Below are 16,794 nucleotides of genomic sequence, written 5' to 3' on the forward strand. Positions count from 1 at the left end.
TTAACCCTTTCCCAACCTCTTTACCATTCAGGCAAAATCTGACTCCCAAAGAGCTGTCGGGTTTCTATGTTTGGGCAATCTCTTATTGCATTTTAAGACAGTCTTCTTTAGCCACTGCCTCATGTTTTCCTCACCCTGAAGACAATCAATCCTTCAAATTAATGTCTGGACCCAGTCCAAGCAAAGAATATTTTACCTAGAAAGTTAAGCTTGAAAGAGTTGGGAATGATTAACAAAGGACCATAGCCTCATCTTCTTGGCTTGGCTAGTGCACTGGAAGCCCTGGGGCTGTCTCTTTTAAATTGCTGAAATTGGGCCTGATAAAATGTGATCCAATTACCCACTTGTGGATCTAGATGGTGTAGGTTTGTGATGTATTATTATGGAAGCTAATGTCCCCTGTTGTTCTTTAAAAAGAAAGAAGGAACTGGAAGGCTGACTCTCTCCCACCTTGAAGGGTCTTAAGCTACAGACTAACAAGGCAGATCCTAGATTTAATGTAAACCTACCGTATGGTTAACATGGCTTTAGGCCTTCAATGTGACCATCAAGTTTGTTTGTTTTTTTTTAAAGAAAATGCACTTCTATGTAACTTAAATTCCCATCCATTTAGGAGGGAAAAGCATTCCACATGCCCCAGATTTCTCATAAGATGCAAGTGAATTATCAAGAAGAAAGATGCCCAGATGATCAAATTTGACTCTCCACTCTGCATACTGACTAGTTTGGGAATTACTAGGGGTCTGCTTTGCTAAAATTTCCCTCTAGTGTACCATGAAGCTAGCTGATAAAGAAAGAATCCTAATAAACATTTTCTCTTTCCAATCAAAAGTAGTCCAAGATGGGGAAAATAAAGCATTAGGAAGGACTGGGAAATGCTCCATTGATTTGATATTTTCATCAGGACAGGATTTTTCCAGTTTTCTCTAAAATGTCAATGGTTGCTCGAGTGCATGAAGAATATGACATTCACTTCTTCAGCTTTATGGTCCATAGGCAGTGCTAAGCAACACCACAGAAAGGCAGAGTACAGAGGGGAAAAAAGGGGGTATATCTAATTCAAAAGACACTAGAACCCAAAGAACTGAAATAGCTAGAAATGCATTATGGGTGTTCTCAAGTTACAAAACAAGACCTCACAAGCACCTTGTTTTGACAAGCATTATGGGAGTAGACTCTGGGTCGCAAAGATGAAACAGTCCTTGCCTTCAAGGAGCTTACCTTGTCAAACAGAGCGTTTTTAAGTGCTTACTGTTCCAGGCATCGTGTGAAGCACTAGAGACATCAACAGAAGACAAACAAACATTTCAGCAAATACAGAGCATCTGCCATGTAATTTTAAGAGTGAGAGAGTGATGGTATGTGGGGGATTCAAGAAAAGATTCCTGAGGAAAGGGGACCACCTGACTGGGCTTACTCTTTTTTTCTTTCTCATTATGAACATAAACATCAACACATAAATTTCAGTATAGAAGGAAGGGAGAATTGTATGTGAAATTGGACACTTCTATTACATTCACTTTTTTGTGTGGGGGGGAGGGGACTGAGGCAATTGGGGTTAAGTGACTTGCTCAGGGTCACACAGCCAGGAAGTGTTACGGGAGATCACATTTGAATTCAGGTCCTCCTGACTCCAGGGCTGCTGCTCTATCTACTGCGCCACCTAGATGCCCGCCTACACCAACTATCTGCCCCTACATTCACTTTTAATGAGTGTAATTAAATGGAATACAAGAAAACTGTTCTTCTCTGATCTTTAAAGGAAGCTAGGGACAGAGAAGGTAGTACAGTTCAGAAGCAGGAAGTAAGATGGGGGCAACTAGGAGTGATTAGTAGGCAAATTCACTACTACTAGCTACTAGAAAGGCCACAGTGTCAAAGCGTATAATATGAAATAAAACCATACATAGGTACATACACAGAATCAAGATTATGTAGGGTTTTTAATGTCAAACTGGAAGGGGTTTGTATTTTATTCTAGAGGTAATAGGAAGCTATTGAAGATTTTTAAGCAAGTAATGTATGTGGGGTGGGGAGGGAAGCATTTTTAGGCTTCTCCACAGTCACCAACATTAGCCATTTTATGTCACTAAGGACCTCAGTTACTAATCCAGTTATAAATCATTCAGAAAACTTGCTTTAGAAATTAGAAGAATTTAAAAAAAGAGGCCTATTTGGTCCACATGTTGGACTGAAGTAGTTCTTTACACAGGGTCTGATGGCTGTTCTCTTAGCCAAAATGAGCACCTGTGTCCATACTTCTATGTTGGACACACAGACACGCTTTGCTGTGGTTATGATCTCATTCTTCTAAGGAGTAGGTCCTTCACCAGTGCAGATCCCTTTATTGTGGGTATTCTCCAATTGTTCTTTTGGATGCTCTTCCTTTCTCCATCCTTCCCATTTTGGTGATCTCATTCACTCCTGTGACTTCAATTATGATCTTTTTGCAGAGTCTTTCTACTTCTAGAAAACTAGACCTATTCTCTTTTATGTATTTTGAACTCAATGTTCTGTTTATCTTCCTCTCTCCTCCTCCCAGCTCAACCCTCTTACTAATTTCACTTCCTGTTAAAAACCATCCCTTTCAACAAGGTTTACAAACACTGAATTCATTTTCCATTCTTCTCTGTAATTATATTCAGCTAGTTGCCAAGTCTTGTCTATTTTACCTCCCCAACATCCTCCCATTCATATACCTAGCATCCTACTTGAGGACCTCATCCTCTCTCACTGGGGCTGTAGCAGTAACCTCCTAATTGGTCTCCTTGGCTTATTTTTTCCCTCTCTATTCCACCCTCTACACAGCTACCTGTTCCTAAAGCTCAGAGCTGACCTCATCACTCACCTGCTCAAAAAACTCTAGTGGCTCCCTGGTGCCTCTAAGGTAAAAAACAACTCTCTTTGGAATTCATTCACAATCTGACTCCAACCTCCTTTTCCAGGCTGATTATTTCTCTTCTTTATGCATTCCAGACAAACTTGTCTGCTTGCTGTTTCCTGTATGTGACGTTCCATTTCTTTTCTCCGTGCCTTTGCACGGGTCCCTTCTTCTTCCATTCCTGGGATGCCCTCATACCTTACCTCTACCTCTCAAAATCTCTTGCTGTCTTTGAAGCGCGATCTAATTGTCCCACTTGTTTGTGCTTCCTTTGACCAAAAACGATCACCTGGCATATATTTTATACGTATTATGCATATTTTGTATTTTCATGTATAGTATGTCTTATTTTCTCTGATAGAATGTGAGCTTTTTCAGGGCAAGGACTATATCATTTCCATTTTCAGTGGTTAGCACAAGGAACTTCATAAATGCTTGTTGGTCGATTGTTGATCGGTTGACCTGGCTCCTGACTGAATTTGAATGAAGGGACTGAGGATATTACTAATATCTCAATTGTAGAGCCACATGAGGTACAGTCTGAGGGGTGAAAGGGCACCTATGGATTTGTTCAAAAACCAACAAACATTGACCTCGATTCCAGTGTTATCCAAAATCGGCTTTACCTTCCGTACTTCATGAGATGCCGGTGCAGCAGTATCCAGGTATACTCCGCCAAACCAAACTTTCATTTTTGCTTTACGTTGGGTTTTGGAAACAACTGACAGCGTTACAGGCATTATCTTCAGTGGGCACGGCAGCATCAACACTCTATAAAGCCACTGTGACCGGTTCATTGTGTTTTCAACGGCTCCACATAAATCAGCTCCTCCTCGTAATGGAACAGCTCATGCAGAGCCCACAAAGGGATAAAACAAATTGTGATTTCCTGATATCTGTAGGTAACTGAAGCGGTGGGTCTCTGTTAATAAACCTAACAATGCTTCCAAGAGCCTTGCCACCTGAGGCTTTCATCACTTGTATCATCATTTCTTATTGGTTCTTGTAGAAAAAAGCAACTCCATTTCCAGCCTGGGATATTGAAGGCAATATCGGCTAGCCATAACAAACTCCTAAAAAAATGGGTTACCCTTCTCATCCCAAAGATGGAGGAAGGCTGTTAGATGGAAATTGTTCCAGCTGAAAAAAGCCTCTGCGTGCATTCCTATAATAAATAGCCATAATAGTATTGCATTAAGAGTGAGGAGTCCTGGGTTTTTATCCTGGTTTTGTCGCTAACCAGCCACATGGCTATGGCCAAATAATAGAATCATAGGATTTTTAAATCATAAGAGTCGAAGATGCCTTAGAGATCATGTCGTATAGCTACTGAGACGCAGGGAGGGGAAGGGTCTTACCCAAGACGAACACAGCAAGTGGCCACTCCGAAAGATGAGGGCTTCAGAGAGGAATTATACATAGACAGACAGATTTCAATGTAAGCAAAGACAAAACTTTCTAATAATTCCGGCTATCCCCAGTTAGGGTAGACATTGGAAGGTAATGGCTTCCCCCTCCCTGGAGGCGTTCATATGGATATCCACTTGTGGGGTGTTTTATTTAGGGGCAAGTTGGCTTAAATTGCTCTGAAGTTTCTCACCACCCTATAAAGTCCTATTCTGTTCATGCTGTCTCTGAATTTCTAGTTTTACAAAGTAGACTGCCTCACGCAGATGTGCTTAATTAACAATTATCTAATTGAGTTGCCCTGTTCTTAACTAAACTACAGGGGGGATACCAGAGAAGCAACAGGGAACTAGGACATCAGAGCCCTGTGAGTTCTATTAAGTGCTCATTCGATCCTGGGTGGCTCCTTTTATGCCCATTTCTGCTGTGCTTTTCCCTTTTAGCAAGCATCTCATTTACAGTCTACCACTCTATTTTCTCCTACCATGGCCCTGTATAGAGCAAAGGGGCCCCCCCTAGCATTGAGCTTCTCCTGTATGTGTATCTCCCTAGCTCAGGAGAATTATAGGAAATGCTATAGCCACAAATAAAAGTCAAGTCATTTCTGAGTGTGGGACAGAGTGCATGTGGTGGGTTGAGCTAGTGAGCTAGAGTGCTGTACTTGGAGGCTAACCCCAGTTCTAAAGGCTAACCCCAATTCTGACACACATTAGTTGTAGAACTAACTTGTCCCAAATTTTAGTTTTTTTCATCATAAAATGGGGGTAGTATTTTTATTATCTCTTTAAAGTTGTTGGGAGGTTCAGATAAGATCATCTACATAACTTCAGCTCTCTTGACAAACAGGGTACTGTATAATGTCTGTTGTTGTTAATATTATTAATTTGCAGAAGGAGAAGAAAATCATTGGGGGGAAATGCATTTCCCCCTAAGATTTGAATAAAAGTAACGGGACAGGTTTTTTTGTTTAGTTTTTTATCAGTAACAAGTGATCCATATTTCCCCATTCTCTGCCAGGGTATTTTTACCAGTGAGAAATTTCTGCTTATAAATGGTTCCCATTTGTTAGTGGTTCTCTGGGCTGGCTAGGCAGAGTCTAGGCCTTCTTACAGCATAATTCAGATCAAAGTACCGCCCTCCCCCTAAGCAATTTGCACACTCCTGATAAAGGCAGCAAAGCTCTTCTTTCGATTGACTGGCTTTGGATGAGGTGAGGAGGATGATCCAAGATTCCTAATCTGCTGCTGCAGGGGCTTGCAGCACCTGCCCCGTTTCCATCCCCACTAGAGAACATCCAGATGGGAAGGTATGCGTTTGCCTGGTGGAGTGTAGAAATGTGGCTTGCAGTTGCTCAAAAAGTCACTCCCAAGCTTGCATGCAATGCCAGAGCCAGAAGGTGCCATAGAGATGGGACTAAATACTTCATTGCCCAAATGAGACTTGGAGAAGAAAAGACTCTTGTCTGGAGTGTTACAGTTAACAGGTAGCAGAAGCGGAGCCTGGAGCCAGTGTTCTCAGACTGGAACATTTACTAGACTGGGAGAGGGACACCCTCAGTTCTAGTCCTAATGTTGGCTAATCAGCTTTGTGGCTCTTGAGCAGATCCTTTCATCTGTCTTGTCCTCAGTTTCCTCCTCTGTAAAATGAAGCAATTGGACTAGATGAAGCCATAGGTCTCTTTCTGATTGATTTGATTTAAAGATTGATTCCTGATTTAAAGAAATTGAACTCTATGCAAACTAGTCACAAATAATTACAGAATCTTCAATCACTTGATTCCTACAGCTTCCAGGAATCTAGGGGAAAGTTCCCAGATAAATGGCATATTAGAGAGGCCCCATACATCCATAGGACAGTGGGAAAGAGCTGGATGTAGAGCAAAGCCATAAAGCCTCACTTTAATACCATGAGTATATTTCTTTACTGCCCTTTTTGTCATTTGGAAACTACACAGGACTATCATGAGAAAGCACTTTGCATAGAGTAAAGGACCAGAATAATGAGAACTCCTGTGACTAGCAATCTTTCTGATATGGTATAGTGGATTGGGACCTAAATTGGCAATCAGGATGGCTTCTTTCAAATATTGCCTCTGACATTTTCTAGCTGTGTGATGGCGGGCAATTCCCTGCAGTTCTTTGTGCCTCAGTTTCCTCGTGAAAAATGAGGGGCTTGGCTTTGCTGATCCCTTCTAGCTTGAACTCTGACTTTGGGTGGTTTCTCCAAATAATTTGCTAAAAACCGTAGATTTGGGGTTAGAAGATGCTTGAGAAACCGTCCGGTCTGCTCCTACCCAAAGCACGAATCTTTTCTTTATAACACGTCCCTGACAGAGGGCCGTGAAGTGTCTGCTGTCGACTTCCACTGGCAGGCAGCAAGCCTTTACTTTATCTGGCAGCCCGTTCCACTTGGGATGGGTACTCATTGCAAAGGCATTCTCTCTTAGAGCAAAAAGAAATTGTTTCTCTCTAAAACCCGCACCCACAGTCGCTTGTTTTGCCCTCCTGGGCCGAGCGGAGCAGGCCTAATGCTTCTTCCACAAGAGAGCCCTTCAGATATTTGATGTCGGCTAGCCTGTCCCCCTTCAATCATCTCTTTTCTGGGCTGATGTCCCAGGTTCCCTCAAGTGATTCACTTATGATAAGGTTTACAGTAACCTAATCATCCTGCCATCTCCTCTATATCTACTTTGTCAATGAACCTCCTCAAATCATCTTTAGGGCTTGTATGTCTTTCTGAAACTGACACCTCCTGAGGATTCTTAGCAATATTTTAAGAAAATCTTAAGACTCCTGAATCTGAGCACCGGGAGGGACCTTACAGAATAACAAAGCAAACCCCATTGCTTATCAGATAAGAAAACTGAAGCCCTGGACGGGAATGATTAGCCAAAGTCTTTCGGTAAGCATTTATTAAGCTCTTACTGTGTGCCAGGCCCTGGGAGCTAAGTGTTGGGGATACAAAAGAAAGGCAAAAACAGGTCCTTACACCCAAGAAGTTTGGAGTCTGTGAGAGAGATATCTAAATAACTATATAAGTAAGGAAATCTCTGCAGAGCAGATGGAAGTAACATGAAAGAAAAGGCACCAGCGCTTGCTGAGAGGGTTGGAGTGGGGGAGTGAATAGACCTGCAGAAGGTAGAATTTGAGTCAAGTTTTGAAGGATGCCAAGGGAGTCAAGGGATGAAGATGAAGGAACATGGCAGAGGGACTAGAAAGCAGGACAAAGGTACACAGATAGGAGATAAAGTGCTGCATGTGAGGAACATGATGGTTCCTAGATTATCTGGAGGAGACTTAGGTGTAAAAGGGGGTAGAAGGTGGAGGGAAAGGACTTAAATGACAAAGAGAGGACTTGATATTTGGTACCGGAGGTGATAGGGAACCACTGGAGCATACCGAGTAGACCTATGTTTGAGAAAAATCTCCTTGGAAGCTCAGTGGGGGTTCCTAGGATCCATGTCTCCTGCCCACTAGTCCAGAGTTCTTCCCATCATACCGTGCTGCATTTCTCTCTCAGAGAGATTTAATAACTCTTCCTTATCACCCTTCTTAAGCTTTGAGTTCTGAAGTTAGGATAGGAAAAGTTTCCATAGTATTACCACTTTAGAGATTCTCCAAGTTGGAAGGGAACCCAGGGGCTATGTAATATAGCAGTAACCAAGCAGCGCCACCCCCCCCATACACAAAGCTGATAAGTAGACAATCATCCAAATAGTAGCAAGGGACCCCTGTGGCCAGCAGATTGACTTAGAAAACCACAAGTTACTATTATCTAGGTTTGATTGTATTTTTCATTTTTTGGTGAAATATTTTCCAATTAATTTTGAATCTGTTAAACACTGGAGGGTTGGAGGTCCCACATGCTTAGCACCTCTAAGCTTGAAGTCTTAGTAGGGGGGAAAAAGCAATGATGAGATTCCCGAGCTGATAGCTGTTCTGTTTTGAGAAATATAGCTGTCATTGTTAGCAAGCCTTTCGAGCCCCTGAGCCTCAGTCTGCCTCGCTGCAATTTCTGCTCATTGTTACTGATTCTGCCTTTTGAAGCCTAACCCACAAATCCCCCTCTTCCATCTGATAATCCTGTGTTTCTCCTACTGCAGCCTTAGCTTGCAATAACTTTTAGGGGATCTTGGGCTCTGGATTCCCCTGGCGCTTGCTGCCCACTAAAGTCACCAGATCTTTTTCAAATGAAAAGCTATTTAGACTTGCCTTCTCTATCTTGTCCTTGAGAGGTAGGTTTCTTCAAAATCCAAGTGTGAGACTTTATATAAGTTTCAATCTAATATTCAGTTAGACCCTTTTTGAATTCTTCCATTTTCATCCAGTATTAACCATCCCTCTCAGCTTCACTTTCTCTGCAAATTTGAGGAGCACTTTATCTGTTCTGTTGTTACTCTTGTTCACTTTATCTTATTCTTCCCAATCCCATTCGGGTTTCTTGGCAAAGATATTAGAGTGCTTTTTGCCATTTCCTTCTCCAGCCCATTTACAGATGAGAAAATTGAGGCAAACAGGGTAAAGTGAATTGCCCAGGGTCACACAGCTAGAAAGTGTCTGACGCTGGATTTGAACTTCCTGACTCCAGGCCCAGTACTCTATCCGCTGAACCACCTAGCTGCCCCATGTATAAAGGATATTCCTTTATCCAAATAATTGACAAGAAATGTTTAATAACTCATGGCCAAGCACAGATCCACCAGGCACTTCAGTAGAGACTTCCTAAGTTGATGACCAATATTAATGACTAATTTCCTTTTTCTAGCACTTTAAGATTTCCTCACAAAAACCCTTGTAATGTAATAATTATAATATAAATAATGCAATTTTAATAATGTAGTATAATTCATGTAAATAATGTAAATATTATTCTCCTTGTTTTGCAAATGAGGAAACTGCAGCTCTGGGGGGTAAAATGACTTGCCTATGGTCACATAGTTAGTAAATGTTAGCCTTGAAATTTGAGTCCAGCTCCTAGTTTTCTATCACATGGATCCTTGGGGTCACTTTGGGCCAGCTCCTTCTTCTGTCTGGGTTTGGGTTCCTCCTCTGTAAAATGAAGTCCTTTCCAGATCTAGCCCCCATGACAATGAGAACGATCATTTTGAATCCTGGAGGAAGAATGTGGCCCGGAGTACCTGGATTTGTGTTGAGGTAGGGTTGGCGCAAGAGACAGCTGGATAGACATGCATTTTAAAGAAATGTTTAATTCAGTAAAGGTTTATTGAGTAGTTTTTAATGATCTAAAGGGACCGAATAGCAGTAGGCTACCTTTAGGCAAAGGGAAAGAAGAAAAGTTTAAAAAGCTTTAGGGGCACGTATGGGGAGAAGATGAAGGTTAGAAAAGTACAGAGAGGTCCCTTGTTTGTAGGCAAGTGAGGTCTAGTCATCTATTGAGCAGTAAATTAGATTCCAAAAGCCTAAAAGAAAATTGAATCTTAATTCAGCTTTCCCTAAGGAGAAAGGCGGCCAGAAATGTTGACAGTGTGTATGACACTAGGAGCTCTTGTGAGGTCTAGCAGTGACTGTGGGTGCCCTCAACAGGCCTGGAGGAGAGGAAGAGGAAGGCCAGTGGACTGGGAAGAAAAACAGAAAGGAAGAAATAGAAGAAACACAATGGATATGATGGAGAGGGTATGTCTCCCAATGGCCTTGGCCCGTTGTTCAATGGGATACCTTTCAAATGATGCTTCCCTCATACAAGATCTTTGATGAGATTCCTGGGTAAAGTGATAAAAGGGAATTGGGGTTATTGGCACATTTTGATTCTTAAATTGTCCAATTTGGGAGTTGTTCATCTCCTTGATCGTCTTAGGTGATAATGGGGGAAAATGTTTAGGACAAAACAGAGTGACTTAGGAGGGCCATGGAAGTTGTTTTCAAGACCTTGAAGATCTGTCACGAGGAAGATGGATTAGATTTGTCTTGCTGGACTGAATTAAGTGAAAGGGAAAGTTGCAAAGAGGTAGATTTCAGCTCTGTGGAAGGAAAAACTTGCTTTCAATGAGACCTAATTCAAGGTCAAAGTGGAAGTCTTCCTCCTTCCCTGGAAGTCTTGTACTGAGTTGAGTAACCACTTTAGCAAGGATGTTATGGGGAGAGGGAATCTGCTCAAATAGATTAGCTAATGAGTAACTGTACCTCTGAGGTTGTCCTTCTGGGATCCCTCTTTTCTTCCTCCTGCTTGCCTGGGAATGACTTGCCTGTTTTGCCTTTATCAAAGGATAGGCTGGGATAGAAAAGAAATCGACAATTTCATCAGTCAGTGATGCCGCTTATTAGCGCTCTGCTAAAAGAGACTTATGGGGAAGGAGGCCGAAACAGTGGGCAAAAATGAGAAGTTGGGCTTCTTTTGGTCGATTGACTTTTCCTGTGCTAGCTATCTCCTGTGAAAAGATGAGATAATTGTCCACTTGGAAAGAAAATCTCCTGAAAGCAATGAAATACCCCATAAGGGGAGGGTTTGGGGCTGCAAGAGCTGTTTTTTTTTCCCCTGCTGATTTTGTTTGATGGTAGTGAATGTTGAACTAAACAAGCTGTACAAAAAGTAAAACCCCAGTTCCATGGGGAACCTAATATTATTTGCAGAGTATTTTATCTCTATCTTTAAAAGATCTTTCTTTGATGATTTTTATTCTATTAGGCAAATTTCCCATCATAGCCCTCTCTCCCCAACAATCTCTTATAACAAAATCAAAAACACTGTTTGGCAAAACTAACATTTCCAAAAAAATCTCATGTTATGTGCTGTGTTCCATACCTATAGGCCCTTACTTCTGCAAAGAGGGGAGTGCTTTCTCTCTTGTCCTTCCTTTAAAAGCTGCACTTGGTCATTAGATTTGCCCAGTATTCAGTTTCAATCATTTGGCTGTTTTTCACTATGGTAACAATTTTCCTGGTTCTGCTTACTTCACCTGGCAGTAGTTCACATAAGCCTTCCAGTGCTTCTTTACATTCATCACATTCATCGTTTCACTTAGTGCAATAATAGTCCATTACGTTCTTGTATCACAGTTTGTTTAGCCGTTTCCCAGTTAACGGCCACCTACTTTGTTTCCAGCTCTTTGCCACCACAAAAGTGCTGCTATAAATATATTAGCGTATCTGGGGCTTTTTAAAATTATTATTAACCTCCTTGGGTATATGCCCAGCAATGGTATCTCTGGGTCAGATGATATGCATGTTACAATCCCTTTCTGAGTATCCTTCCAAATTGATTTCTAGAATGGTTGGACCTACGATATTCACAGACTTACCAACAATGCATCAGTGTACCCATCTTTCCATAGCCCTTCCAACATGGACTATTCCCATCATTTGCCATCTTTGCCCATTTTATGAATGTGTGGTGATACCTCAGGATTGTTTGATTTGATTTTCTCCTACTTTGTAACTTCATATAGTTCTATTAGAACTATTATAAGTATTAGTAGGTATGTCTGTAAATATTTATTAAGCATTTACTGTGTGCCAGTCTAAGTCCTTAGAAATACAAAGAAAGACAAGGTCATATTAATGGCTACACGCTAGAATGGGAGAAACAACATACAAATAACTATGTACACAAAATTTAAATGCAAGGGATGTTGGAAAAAAGAAAGTAACTGTGGGGGTGGGAGGAAGGAGAATATTTCAAGCATGGAAATGAAGGATCTTTCTGTGGGACAGCCAAGAGGTCCATGTCACGGGATTGAAGAGTACATGTGGGGAAATAAGATGGAAGAAGACTTAAAAGGTAGGAGGGGCTGGTTATGAAAGGCTTTGAATGCCAGAGTCGCCATTTTGTATTTGTTCCTGGAAGTGATAAGCCACAGTAGTTTATTGAGTGAGAAAGTGCTGTCGATTGGTGCTTTAAGAAAATCACTTCAATAGCTGAATGGAAAATGGATTGAAGTCGGGGGAGACCTGAGGCAAGCACACTCACCAGGGGCTGTTGCAGAACTCCAGGTATGAGGTGAGAAGGCCTGTACTAGAGCAGAGGCAATATCACAGAAGAGAAAGGGGTGCCAAGGTAAAATCAACAGGACTTGGTGATATTCTGGATATGGGGATATGGGGGGGGGATATGGGGAAGTGAGAATCCCTAATGACCTGGAACCTGAGGGACTGCAAGGATGATGTCGCCCTCCACAGTAATAGACAAGGTAGAAAGGGGAAAGGATAATCTTTTGGATATATTGAATTTAATATATCTACTAGACATTCAATTTGAAAAGTCTGAAAGGCAAATGAATATGTGAGATTAGAGATGAGTGGAGAGATTGGAGGATAGGTAAGTTTGAAGGTTGTTAGCACAGTGATGGAAATTAAACCCTTAGGCACTGATGAGATCATGAAGCTGTATAGAGGGAAAAGAAAAGAGGGTCTAGGCCAGAGCCCTGAAAAACACCTGGTTAGATGGAAGCAGGTCCAGCAAAGGAGATAGACAAGGAGCAGCAGTCAGGTAGGAGGAGAACCGGAAAAGAGATGTGAGTGTCAGGGAGGAGAGAATAATCAACATGTCAAAAGTTGCAGTGAGGTCAGGAATGAGGATTGAGAACAGGCTGTAGAATTTGGCAACTAAGGGATAGTTAGAGTGACTCGGTCAAACCTATGTTTGAGGAATATCCGTTTGGGTAGTCGTGTGGAGGATGTATTGGGGAGGGGAGAACTTAGAGGATGAGAGACCACTTAGGAAACGACTGCAATAAGCCAAGACAGAGCATCGTAGTTTGTTATTATTAGAGATAGGGACTAGCCCTATGATTTCATTGGTGTAAGGAACTCCCTCTACCGGTCAATGTGGGACAGCCCCTTCTCTGTTCCTGGGAGTCAAGAGATTTGACTGAGGTACTGGGAGGCTAAGTGATCCATAGCTCACTCAGAGATTCCAGAACTGGTACCGGTTGGGGGGCGGGATTTGAATCCAGGTATTCTTGATTTCAAAGCCAGCTCTCTATATGCTATAAGTCACTTCTCCATAGTAATAATACTAATAGCTAACATTTATATAGCACTTACAGTGTGTCAGGCAATGTGCTAAGTGCCTTATAAGTATTATCTCATTTGATCCTCACAACCATCTTGGGAGATAAGTGCTATAATTATCCCCATTTTACAGGTGAGGCAGATAGAAATGAAGTGGCTTTCCAGTGTCACACAGATGGTAAATGTCTGAGACTGGATTTGAAGTTGGTTTTCCTGACTCTTGGCCTAATGCTTTATCTACTATACCACTAGCTGCCCCTCATGTCATCATTAGAATTATTATGGATTACTATCAATGATGCTAATCATGGGATCATCATTATTATGGCTTGACTCTAAGGAGTCCATTATTCATTAACATTATCACCCCTCATTAATCTTTCCCCTAGTTAACTGAGGATCTTGCAGGAACTAAGGGTTCCTGCCCTTTTGCTCATTGGGCTGATTCTACTTCATTGACATCTTGACTTCCAAAGTCATTACTTGAGGCTATGGGGGTCATGACACTCTTGTCATTCCCTGACTCCATTGTGCTCTTTGCCATTGGTTAAAAGATAAAAGAGGCTCACTTTTGAATGGCAAAGCTTTCCTGCTATGGGCAAACAAACTTGCACCATAAATGATTGTTTGACTCTGTCTTTGGTCGGTTGCAAAAGTGATGAATCTTTTGAGATCCTTCTCCTCATTCATAGGGGCCACCTCCTTCTGGAAGCTTCTCTGATAATCCCCAGAAGAATTTCTAATTTCCTTTTCCTGGATCTCTTTGCCTCCCTCATAGCCTGGCTCATATGATCCTGATAATAGGTGTTTGCTTAGAAGCCTCCCAGTAGATTGTAAGCTCCTTAAGGGCAGGGACTGAGCTACTTTTCATCGTCCCATCCCCAGCACCCAGCAACACGCGAGGAGCTTCTGATGATTTTGATCATTATTAATAACACCTACTGTATCATGTTAAAGCTTTGAAATTGTTGAATGTACATTATATCATCTGAACCTCACAGAAGCCCTGTGGGGGAAGTATTATAGCTGTTATTATCCTCATTTCATACATAAGCAAAGTGAGTCTCAGAGTTAAATAATTTGCCCATGGACACACCAGTTAATGCTAAAGATGGGATATTAACCAAATGCTCTCCCGTCTTCAAGTCAAGTCTGCTTTCCATGACCTTATTCTGTTTAATGAATGTTTACTGAATTGAGTTGAAAAATAATGTCACTCATTACCCTTGACATTACTGATTTCAGAATGTTCCAATCTGAGCCAGTTGATCTATTCTCAGCTCTGCTGTTTAATAGCTTTGTGACCCTAATCTCAAGCCTCGGTTTCTCCTTCTGTGACACAGGGCACAGTGTAGATAATCCTGCATCTGACACTTTAATAACTTTGTTACCATGGTCATTTGACCTCTTCCTCAGTCTCCTTATGGGAATAGTCATACCTTATACCTAACACTGTTATGAAGTTCAAATATGGCTAAAGTTGTTTTGCAAATCTTGAAATGCTACAGAAATGTCAGTAATTGGCCATTATTCTTCCATACTACTGAAATCAGAATCGTTCTACTTGCGTCACTGAGCTTAAACTCTGGGTTCTTGTTAGGAAAATACTTTTTCTCACCGATAGAGAGCTGGAAAGATGGTAGCCTCCATTATAATAGATGTGAGCTTTTTTCCTGGATGGGGAGCAAGCTCTTATCTAAATATGAATATGCTTAATTGTTACAGCTAAATAAAGGAATCCTTTTAAATGGCAATAAGATTCCAACTATCAACCCTGGCTTGAGGGCACTTTAACAAATAAAAAACAACTCAAGAGTAGGTTAAGGTTGCATATATATCATTCAGAGACCTGATCTTGAGGTAGATCATGGATCCAATCTTATGATTTTACAGATTAATTAGGAAACTGAGGTCCAGAGAGATGAAGTGACTCACCAAGGACACTTGTAGTCTCATAGACCTAGAGTGGGAAGGCATTTCAGAGGCCACCGAGGCCAGTGATTTCAAATAGGAGTAGAAATACGAAGGGGCCGTTGTAAAATGGTTTGACACTGTCGAATCATTTGGATTCAGAATTTGAAAGTAACCACAGAGTTTGGTAAAGCCAACATTCTTTTATACTTCTTAAAAATTTTTGTTGATAAATTATACAACCTAAGGTAGTCCCAATTGAATTCCCCATGATTCCCTGACAGATATGAGAAACTGCATGGTTCAAGAGAGAAGCACTGGCTTTGGAATCAGAGGACCTTTATTCAAGTCTTGACTCTGCTACTTCCTACCTGCATGACACAGGGCAAGTCGCTTGACCTCTCTGGGCCTCAGTTTCCTCCTCTGTAAAAGGAGGGGGTTGTAATATATGATCTCTGGGATCCTTTCCAGTACTAAATCTCTGATTCTATGAATTAAATAAAAAAAGAACATATGATTTACTATATCTAACTCACCTATCTCCTTCAGAGGCCCTTTCTTCATGGGCACCCTTCTTCCCTTCTCATCTTTTATGATTCTTGTCTAGTTCTTCTCTCAAGTCTTTCATGAATCCCTCAAAGCCTTCCTCTAGTCCTTTTAATCCAAGAGGTGAAGACCACTGTGGTACTCAGGCATTCCCCCTGACAGAGTATCATTGTCACTAGGTAATTGGCCCACCTGCTGGTCCTGTAATAGGTATCATTACAGTGAGATCTTTTCCATCACTCCTTATATTCCTGTGATTTTTAAGTATAAAAGAATGTCAACTTTACCAAACTTTGTGGCTACTTTCAAATTCTGCATCCAAATGATTCGACAGTGTCGAATCATTTTACAACGGCCCCTTCATATTTTTACCTCTATTTGAAATCACTGGCCTCGGTGGCCTCTGAAATCCCTTCCCACTCTAGGTCTATGACACTACAAGTGTCCTTGGTGAGTCACTTCATCTCTCTGGGCCTCAGTTCCCTAATCTGTAAAATCCGAAGATTGGATCCATGATCTACCTCAAGATCAGGTCTCTCAGTGACATATATGCAAATCCTGTCATTGGAGAGCAACAGACTACTTACTGTCTGCTTACATCCATCATGTACCTTCCTTTGGCTCTTTGGACCACCTGTAATCAGAAAGCTTCAGAGATCACAGCCTTCGGCCATAGTGTTTAAGAGCTCCCCATCTCTTTGTTTGGAATCTCCCCCCATTCTTGACTTGGCTCCTTCTCCTTTCTCCAGTTCCTCTGCAAGTTATCTGTGTGGTCTGATTAAGCCAATGAGTCACCTGCTGCGTCCTTTCCCCTTTCCACCACAAAATGACTTTGCCAAATCTGATTACTTTTGGGTAAAAGGTGTTTCAGGGCAGGACTGGTTTAGTCCTCGCAGAACTACAGTGCAGTTGATCACATGTGAATGCATTGTTGATTTAAATCCTAACTTGGTTAGATTTTGGTCATAATTAATGCTCATTTTGGAAGAATTGCAATTAAGGCCGAGGCCTACTTGAAATAAGTTCGTTTGTTTTGAACGCCCAGCTTTCCCTGCTGAGTATTTCATTTTAAGTCTTTCCTCT

The 16,794-nt window shown here is 41.5% G+C and overlaps 1 protein-coding gene across 6 annotated transcripts in view; it reads left to right on the plus strand.

Moving 5' to 3' along the window:
- ENOX2 (ecto-NOX disulfide-thiol exchanger 2) overlaps positions 1 to 16,794 on the plus strand; it is a 305,006-nt gene that overhangs the window by 106,181 nt on the left and 182,031 nt on the right. Inside the window, exon 1 of one of the 6 annotated variants that reach the window (XM_051969244.1) lies at positions 9,394 to 9,921. The exons of the other annotated variants lie outside the window; for them this stretch is intronic. The gene's annotated coding sequence lies outside the window, so the exon portion shown is untranslated. Of the gene's footprint in view, positions 1 to 9,393; positions 9,922 to 16,794 lie in introns of those variants that run through there. 6 annotated transcript variants of the gene reach the window in all.

The sequence above is a fragment of the Antechinus flavipes genome, chromosome X (genome assembly GCF_016432865.1).
Source record: "Antechinus flavipes isolate AdamAnt ecotype Samford, QLD, Australia chromosome X, AdamAnt_v2, whole genome shotgun sequence".
In the NCBI taxonomy this organism is placed as follows: Eukaryota; Metazoa; Chordata; class Mammalia; order Dasyuromorphia; family Dasyuridae; genus Antechinus; species Antechinus flavipes.